Raw genomic sequence first — 8,554 nt, 5'->3', positions numbered from 1 at the left:
GGCTAAGGAGGCAGTAGTTCATGGAGGCAATTAGACCTGCAGTCTAGTTTCTTCTCCGATTCCTGGGTCTCCTTATTCCTCTACTGCTCCAGGCAAACAGAGACCAATTGTTTTATCTTGGATGGCTGCTTGAAAGCTTTTGAGATCATAGGTATATATTTTTTTAATTATAGTTTTAGTTAACACAAATAAAACTCATAAAGGAGCTGCCTACTCACTTTCTTTGCTGTGCAGTCTGGCATTGGGACTGGTGACTGTGATGGCCAGCTGGGCTGCTCCTTCCACAATGGCTTTGTGGTCCTTGGGGAAAACTTTGTGAGCAATCTCAGCACAGTAAGATTTGTTGCACATCAGCAGCACTTGACATTATAGACCATGAACTTTAGGAAGCCACTGGGCAACATGTGCTTCATTTTCTTGTTGCCCCGGTAACCAACGTTGACCAGCAAAACCTGGCCCTTGAATCTTCTCTGCACCCTGCTGTCCATGCCTCTGGGCTTAATTTTAACATATCAGTCTGACTGGTGTCAGATGAACTTCTTGGTCCTCTTTTCTATGGTCTTGGGCTTCACAAGGGGTCTAAGGGCAACCGTGATGCCGGGTAGGAGATGGCTGCCACCTCCACGGGCAGCAGCAGGGAAGAGAATGAGGTATTTTAGTTACTTTCCACCTTTAAAACCTAACTCCCCAGTAAGATGAATTTCCATTGTATTCTCTATGCCACTCCTCTCCCGGGGCTTGGGCCGTGAGATGGAACTAATGTACATTCAATATACACTTGCCGAGCTACACTTGCCAACTACTGTGCTAGAGTCTGACACTTAAAAAGGGATAAGATATTGCCGTTAAAAAGATCATCACTAATGTGAGGGACAGAGATGAAAATAAATAATTTTAAAACATAATTGCCCTCTTTAAACCTTAAACCAAAAATATCCCCTAAAGTCTTCTTAAAACCAAACAATAATTTAGTTTAACTAGTAAAGAATGTCTGCCTTGAGCATTGTGCTCTTTCTAGATCTATCTGTATGGAATCAAACTGACAATAGCAACTCGAAACATTAGATAGGACACTTGGGGGCAGTGAGTCTATGTTAACAGGAGAGGAACAATTTGCAAAAGGACGGACGGGGAGAATGTTAGCACAGGTTGAAGAATGTAATCAATGTCACTGAATTGTACATGTGGAAATAGTTGAATTGATGTATGTTCTGCTGTGCATACTGTCAGCAATAACAACAACAAAAAATAATTGCCCTAAGGTTAAAAATACTGACAAAACCCAGCTTTGGTGAAGATGTGGGTAAATGGGGAGTCTCACGCTTTATCCCACCACCACGTCTGACAGTATGTCCTACTTTGGTGGCTTGTGTGTTGCTGTGATGCTGGAAGCTAGGCCACCGGTATTTCAAATACCAGCAAGGTCATCCATGGTGGACAGTATTTAGCAGAGCTTCCAGACTAAGACAAACTAGGAAGAAAGGCCTGGTGATCTACTTCCAAAAATTAACCGATGAAAACCCTGTGGATCACAACAGAACATTGTCCAACTGGACTCAAACATGCCAACGATTGTGAACATGGCACAGAACCAGGCAATGTTTTGTTCTGTTCTACACAGGGTCACCATGAGTCAGAGCCGATTCGATGGCAGCGAACGACATGCATTATCGGTGGAAGTGTAAAGCAGTACAACCTTTGTGGAATGCATCAAGGTGTAGAATTTGCATGTCCTCTGACTACTGAATTCCAGACCAGGAATTCACCCTCAGGAGACTATTACCCAAAGGCAAAAAGACACAGGGATATTCATGAAACTTTGTTTTTTTCCTATAATGAAAAATTGGAAACAACGTCCATATCCAGCTCTAGGGGACTGATTTTATGAAAATTCTGACTGACCCATATCACAGATGCTTTGTTATTGTCAGCTGCCATCGAGCTGATTCCGACTCATGGCGACTCTGTGCGTGCAGAGTAGAACTTCTCCATAGGGTTTTCAAGGCTGTGACCTTTCAGAAGCAGATCACCAAGGCTGTCTCCTGAGGCACCTTTGGGTGGGTTTGAACTGCCAACCTTTGGGCCAGTAGTCCAGTGCTTAAACGTTTTCACCACCCAGGGACTCCTCAACAGATACTGTTGTTGTGTGCTATCGATTCTGACTTATAGCGACCTCTATATGACAGAGGAGAACTGCCCCACAGAGTTTCCTAGGCTTTAATCTTTATAGGAGCAGATTGCCAGGTCTTTTCTCCTGTGGAGCCGCTGGGTGGGTTCAAACCACTGACCTCTCGGTTAGCAGTTGAGCATTTAACCATTGTGTCACCAAGGCTCCTCCAATGGATACTAAACCCATTGCCGTCGAGTTGATTCCGACTCATATTGACCCTACAGGACAGAGTAGAACTGCTGCATAGGTGGGAGAGATTAACCAGTAAGCAAGATAAGAAACTGGCTTACATTAAGCAAGGTACATACGGGCTTACTTGTGTTTACTTACTAGTCTGTAGTGAACAATTTCACGGATGTACTGAAAAACAGGTGAAATTGTTCACTACAGATTAGGAAATACGAACAAGTAAACCCATGCATACCTTGCTTATTGGGTAATTCAGCCCTGCCCATAGGGTTTCTGAGACTGTGATCTTTACAGAAGCAGACTGCCACATCTTTCTCCCACAGAGCAAGTTGGTGGGCTTGAACAGCCAACCTTTCTGTTAGCACCCAAACGCTTAACCACTGTACCACCAGGGTTTCTTATGGACACTAAGGGACCATTAAACATGTCATAGAAGAATATTTAGTGAAACTTAAGAAGATATTTACAAGATATTATTAAAGGAAAACATTTTAAAAAGCCAGATTGCAGAACAACACGTAAAGTGTGATCTTGTTCTTGTATATGTGTATATTTTATGTGTTTAGACCTAGAAAGATGTTCAGGAAGACAGCCTCAACCTGTCTAAAATGTGGCAATCTCAATTGTGGAATCGAGGTTGTGGGCGTGTGGGTGTTCGTTGCTCTACTCTTTCAGCCTTTCTGTATGTTTGAAAAAATCTTACGGTAAAAAGTTGAAAGAAAATGTAGTTATTTTCGAGTGAGAAATTAGGGAGCTTTTTTCTTCTTTGTATTTTACTTATTTTATTTACTGTTCTAAAATGAGCACACACCACTTTTATAAAAATGATGAACTGATTTCAAAATAAAATATAGCTCTTATAACACAAAACGTAAAAAAATTAAGAAGAGTTGCTCTGATAGTTTAAAAATTGGGAAGACAACACAAATGCCGGTGACAATTTGGGAAATGAGTTATGGTAGTCACAGAAATACTGTGCTAGTGCTTAAAAAAGGTGTTAGAGGAAAGATATTTATATACTTTGGTAAGTAAAAAAACAGGCCAGAAACAGTGTATACAGTATTAACCCAGTTTTAATTTTTGTTTGGAAAACAGAACCTAATACCCATAGAAAAAGCTAGAAATATCCACCCCAAAATGTTAACCATAGTTTTCTTTGGCAAATGGAATTACAGGTGGTTTTTTCCCCCCTTTCTCTTGCTTATTTGTTTGTCATAAATCAGTTTCGTCCAATAGAACTTTTTGTGATGTTGGAAATGTTCTCTATCTGCTCCATCCAATATGGTAGTCCCAGCCACATGTGGCCATTGAACACTTCAGACATAGCTAGTGCAATTGCGGAACTGAATTTTTAATTTTATTTAATTACAAGTTATGTTTAAATGGCCGAGCATGGCTAGTGGCTACCGCAGTGGGCAGCACAGTTCTCAATTGTTTACAAGGAATATACATATTGGCTTTGCAAAGAGGGCAGAAAATACTTCCCTGTCTCTTTTTGCAGTTCGTTTATTTGTTCTGCCCTGCCTACTTGCCGAGCTATTTCGAGATCCCAGTGAGGGGCAGTGAGTGAGAGGACTTTGCAAACTGTAAAGTGCTGTACTGAGGAGGTGCTGCTGAGTGTGACTCTACTCCATCTTGCCTTGGTCCTTTATCCTCCTCCCCTTGGGGGCTCGCAGCTGAGAGTTTGAACCCCTGGCACGAGAAGGCAGCTATGAGTGGTGTCTGGGTGGAGGGGCGTTGGAGGGGTTTCTTTGCAGGAGGTCTTCGTTCGCTCATGCATTCATTCAACAGCCATTGCCAGCCCTCGCCCTCTTAGCCAGGCACCACGCTCGGCGCTGGGGTACCGTCAGGTGACATGTTAAATCTGCCCGCATTGAGCTTAAAATCCAGGCTTGGGAGGGGTGGAGTGGACAGTCACCGGGCTTGGACTCAGAAGGCCTTGCTTTGAGCTCCAGCTCGGCCACCTGGGGGCACACCATTTACTCTTCCTAAACCTCTGTTTTTCTCTTCTGTAAAAGCGGGAAAATAGTGACACCTCTCTGCCAGTAGGTCCCTGGGTGGTACAAGTAGTTTGAGATTGGCTACTAACCTAGAGGTTAATAGTTTGAACCCACCCAGTACCACCATGGAAGAAAGGCCTGGCGATCTGCTTCCATAAAGGTTGTTGTTGTGTGCCGTTGAGTCAATTCCAACTCATAGCGACCCTATAGGACAGAATAGAACTGCCCCATAGGGTTTCCTAGGCTGTGATCTTTACGAAAGCAGACTGCCTCATCTCTCTCCCACAGAGCGGCTGGTAGGTTCAAACCACTGAACTTTAGGTTAGCAGCCAAGCACTTAACCACTATGCCACCAGGCTCCTTGTTTTGTAAAAATCACAGCCAAGAAAACCCTATGGAGCAGTTGTACTCTGTAGCACATCCGGTGAGTCAGGATCGACTCAATGGCAACAGATTTGGTTTTGGTTTTTGGCCCTGCGGATCCCATTGGGTCATTGTGGAGACCCCTTGATCAGGGCTAGGAAAGCGAATTGCAAAAGCTTGCAGAGATGGTCACACAGGAATCACTGGGTGGCAGCCACCGGCTCTAATACCCACTGTAGGTATTATTATTGTCGTTATTTTATCACAACGCAGTTTAATCATAACACTTTAACATTTAACTTTAAGCACAGTTAAAATATTAGCTAAGAAAAAAAACGTAATCATTTATCCATGCAACATTTTTTGACCCCCTACAATGTTCCAGGCCAAGGTGGGGTAGAGGATTGATCTGGGAATACAGACCTGCATCATGGCCTTGCCTTTGGGGACCTAACAAGGGAGCAGAGGGGCGAGAAAGATACATAAGGGAATAGCAAGACTCCATTTAGCCATTCCACTGGGATATGCCAGGCCACTGAGGACACAACGAAACAAGACATCCATGGCTTCTGCTCTCAGGAAGCGTTCACAGGAAGTGCGGGAGGCAGATATTTATCTAATAGCCACTCAAATATTTAATTACAAACTGTGATAAGCATTAAGAAGAGGAAGTATGGAGTGCTAGGAAGGCATATCATGGGGGATCTCCATTCAGTGGTGGTGAGAGGGTCAGGAAAGTCTTCTCTGAGACGAGGGACTGAAGGAGTTTGATAAGGGGTGAGGGAAGAGGGAAAACAGGTCCTGGGGAAGAAACAGCATGTGCAAAGGCCCTGAGGGGGGAGGGGGCAAGGTGCTCCTGAGGCCAGGGTGGCTGGAGCCCAGAGGGCAAAACAGACAGGGTACCTTATATGGCAGGGGAGCGGGCAGAGACCAAAGGGTCTGGTGGACCATGCTTGGAAGCCAATAAAGGGCTGCAGGGGAGGGGTGATGAGAACAGATGTGCATGCTGGGAAGAACACTGGAGCTATAGAGTAGAAGCAGGGGCACATGATGGCACCTGGTGTGAGGGAGGTGGCAGTAAGGATGGAGAGAAAGGGAGGGATTTGGGAGGTAAATGTGTGCGACTTGGTGTTGGATTCGCCCTGGGTGAGGCGCAAGAGGGGTCCTACTATGATAACTTCTGTGATGAGGAAGGTCTGAATAAAGCTGATTAGGGACCTGGAGAAGGCCTCCCAGATGGAACAGATGTCTCCTGGGCTTTGTGGAATGGGTTGCAGTACCCCTGGTGGAGAGAAAGGAGGAAAGACAGTCTATGCAGATGAACCCTGAGACCAAAAAGTCAGTGTGTTCGGGGAGCCAGAAGACTAACATGCATTGAGTGCTGACTGTGTGCCAGGCCCAGTAGTGAGTGCTTTGCCTACATCATCTCGTTTAATCCTCACAACAATACTAAGAGGTTGGTGCTGTCATCGCTCCCATTCCGCAGACGAGGAAACTGAGGCTCAGAGAGGCACAGCCGCTGGGATGTGAACTCCAGCCAGACTGACTCCAGACCTGTCTTCTAGCCAGGGTGCCATACTGCTCTTGTGGTTTGGGGTGCCTAAAGCCTGGAAGAGTTGGAGAGGAGAGAGGGATGACACCAAGGCTGGAAAGGTGGGCTGGGACCAAATTCTGAAGGGCTGCACGTGCTGGATTAGCAGGTCCAGACCTCATTGTGGCAGAGTGGGGAGGGTGACGAGATCAGATGTGCTTTTTGGCGAAATCACTCTCAGGCTAGAGAGGAGGACAAAGCCCAGAGGGGGAAAGACTGAGGCCGGGGGTGGGGGAGTGTGGGGAGGAGGTCCCCGCCATAGTGTAGGGTGTAAGTGAGAGGTTGGAGCGTCAGGGATCTGGGTGGGGGTGGACTGCAGATCGACAGTTCTGAGGGAGACTCAAGAGGGGTGGTTAACAGGTGGAATGTGAGGGTGGGATGTGAGGGTAACAAGGTGATGAAGATACTGATGTATTTGGTTAATTTGTTCAGCAAACCTTTACTGAGCACCTACTGTGTGTTAGGTTAGGTCCTGAGCAGGTGCTGAGCGCAAAAAGAAAAAGGACAGGATTGCTGGCCTGCAGAGGCCAAGAAAAGAGATGGAAGCACCAGAAGACAATGAGGTTCGGTTGAGGATGTATCGAGTTGACAGGGTCAGGGGACAACCAAGTGGCAATATCCAACGGGCAATTGGATTAAGAGTCTGGGACACAGGAGAGAGGTACAATTGGAGACGCAGGATTTTAAAAACCAAGTCTTGAGCACAACTTGTGAACATTGTTGAATGGTACGCTTAAAATGGGCAAATTTTATGATATGTAAATTATATCTCAGTAAAGTTTAAAAAATAGAACTAGAAAAAAGCCCCAATAAGTCTTGAATTTTCTTGGAAGTGGCAAAGCAGGAAAGGGGAGAACATTCTAGACAGAGGGCCGAGGGCATGGGCAAAAGCCTGGTGACATGAGTGGACGTGGACGTAAGTCACATGGTGTGGCTGAAGTGCAGGCAGCTTGGGAGGGAACGCGGGAGAGGGTGTCAGGTTAGAAAGAGCTTCTCTCAGGCCAGATGTAATAGTCACATTACCAAGCAAAGCAGGAGTCTTTGCATTCTAAATTGCATTAGTCCTCCTGACAATCCTAGAAGGAGAGATGCCATCCAGGAGTCCACTCGGCCCCAAAGTTTGGTCTTTTAACCTTGTAAAATTCTAGACTGAGTTTGGTCACACCCAACAAAGGTTCTATCTAAAAAGAGGCTGGCGGTGGCCTGGGGCCTGGAACCGCTGTAGGGCCCGGCACTGACGCTGCAATGGCGCCATCTGCTGGCCAATAGGTGGAACTCGCTGGCCGTGGAAGGTGCCCATTCCCTGACTAGCATAAGATCCCTCTTCTCCACTGTTTCCTCCAAACGGCCCTGCAAAGCAAGTAGGCCCTTGCTGGCCTCATCTTACCTATGAGGAGACCAAAGCTCAGAGAGAAGTGACCTCTCAAAGCTCACCCAGGGAATTAGAGAAAGCCCCAGGGTTCAAATCCATGTCTGTGAGGTGCTTTCCTTACCTCGCCTGCCCCCAGTGTGGACTTAGACCCCAAAATGTCGGCACTGAAGAGGACTCTGAGGGCATCTGGGCCAATCCTTTCCCTTCCTGGTTTACTGATGGGAAACTGAGGCTCAGGAAGTGGCCTGACCTAGCCAGGTGTGTTTCTGGGATGGGTTTTGACAGAGGTTACTTCAAGATCTGCATGGGGCTATGCTGGGTTCTCAGGCTGGGAATAAGCCCCCTGAGAATCTAAGCAGGTGATATTTCTATTCGGGGAGATGGCTGCCCCTTCCCCTTTCCCAGTCCCTCAGGTTTTCTGGGTCTCAGGCTCAGGAAGGAGGGAGGGGAGAGAAAGAAGTCTCAGGCAGAATGGTGGGAGGGGTGCAGTGAGCTGGGAGAAGAGGCAGGGCCCCTGCAGAAGGCAGAAAGGTGGGACCAGAGCAAGGCCAAGGTGAGAGATCGTGACAGCTACCACCTTCCAAGGACAGGCACTGCACTGGGGGATCATCACCCTTTATCGTCTCAATAACCCTGAGAGGCGGGGAGAGTTATTGCCCTCATTTACAATTGAGGAACCATGTCAGGGAGCCCAGGGTCACATAGCAAGTGAATACAAAGCTGGAATCTGAACCCAGAAAGTGTGACTGCCGGGAGAAAGGAATTGATGGAAATCACAGAGGCTGGGAGGGGGGAGCAACAGGGTCCTGCTGCTGAGCATTTCTGTGTCTGTCATCATGTGTATATGAGTGTGTATATGTGGCATGGGT

At 46.6% G+C, this 8,554-nt stretch overlaps 1 pseudogene; it reads right to left on the bottom strand.

The window, feature by feature from the left end:
• Positions 1 to 210: 210 nt before the first annotated feature.
• LOC101347422 (60S ribosomal protein L32 pseudogene) lies at positions 211 to 7,613 on the bottom strand (annotated as a pseudogene).
• Between the last annotated feature and the right edge of the window lie 941 nt (positions 7,614 to 8,554).

This window comes from Trichechus manatus, unplaced genomic scaffold, assembly GCF_000243295.1.
Source record: "Trichechus manatus latirostris isolate Lorelei unplaced genomic scaffold, TriManLat1.0 scaffold00048, whole genome shotgun sequence".
Classification (NCBI taxonomy): Eukaryota; Metazoa; Chordata; class Mammalia; order Sirenia; family Trichechidae; genus Trichechus; species Trichechus manatus.
Note: the sequence above shows the minus strand (reverse complement) of the source record. Positions and strands in the feature narration are given on the sequence as shown.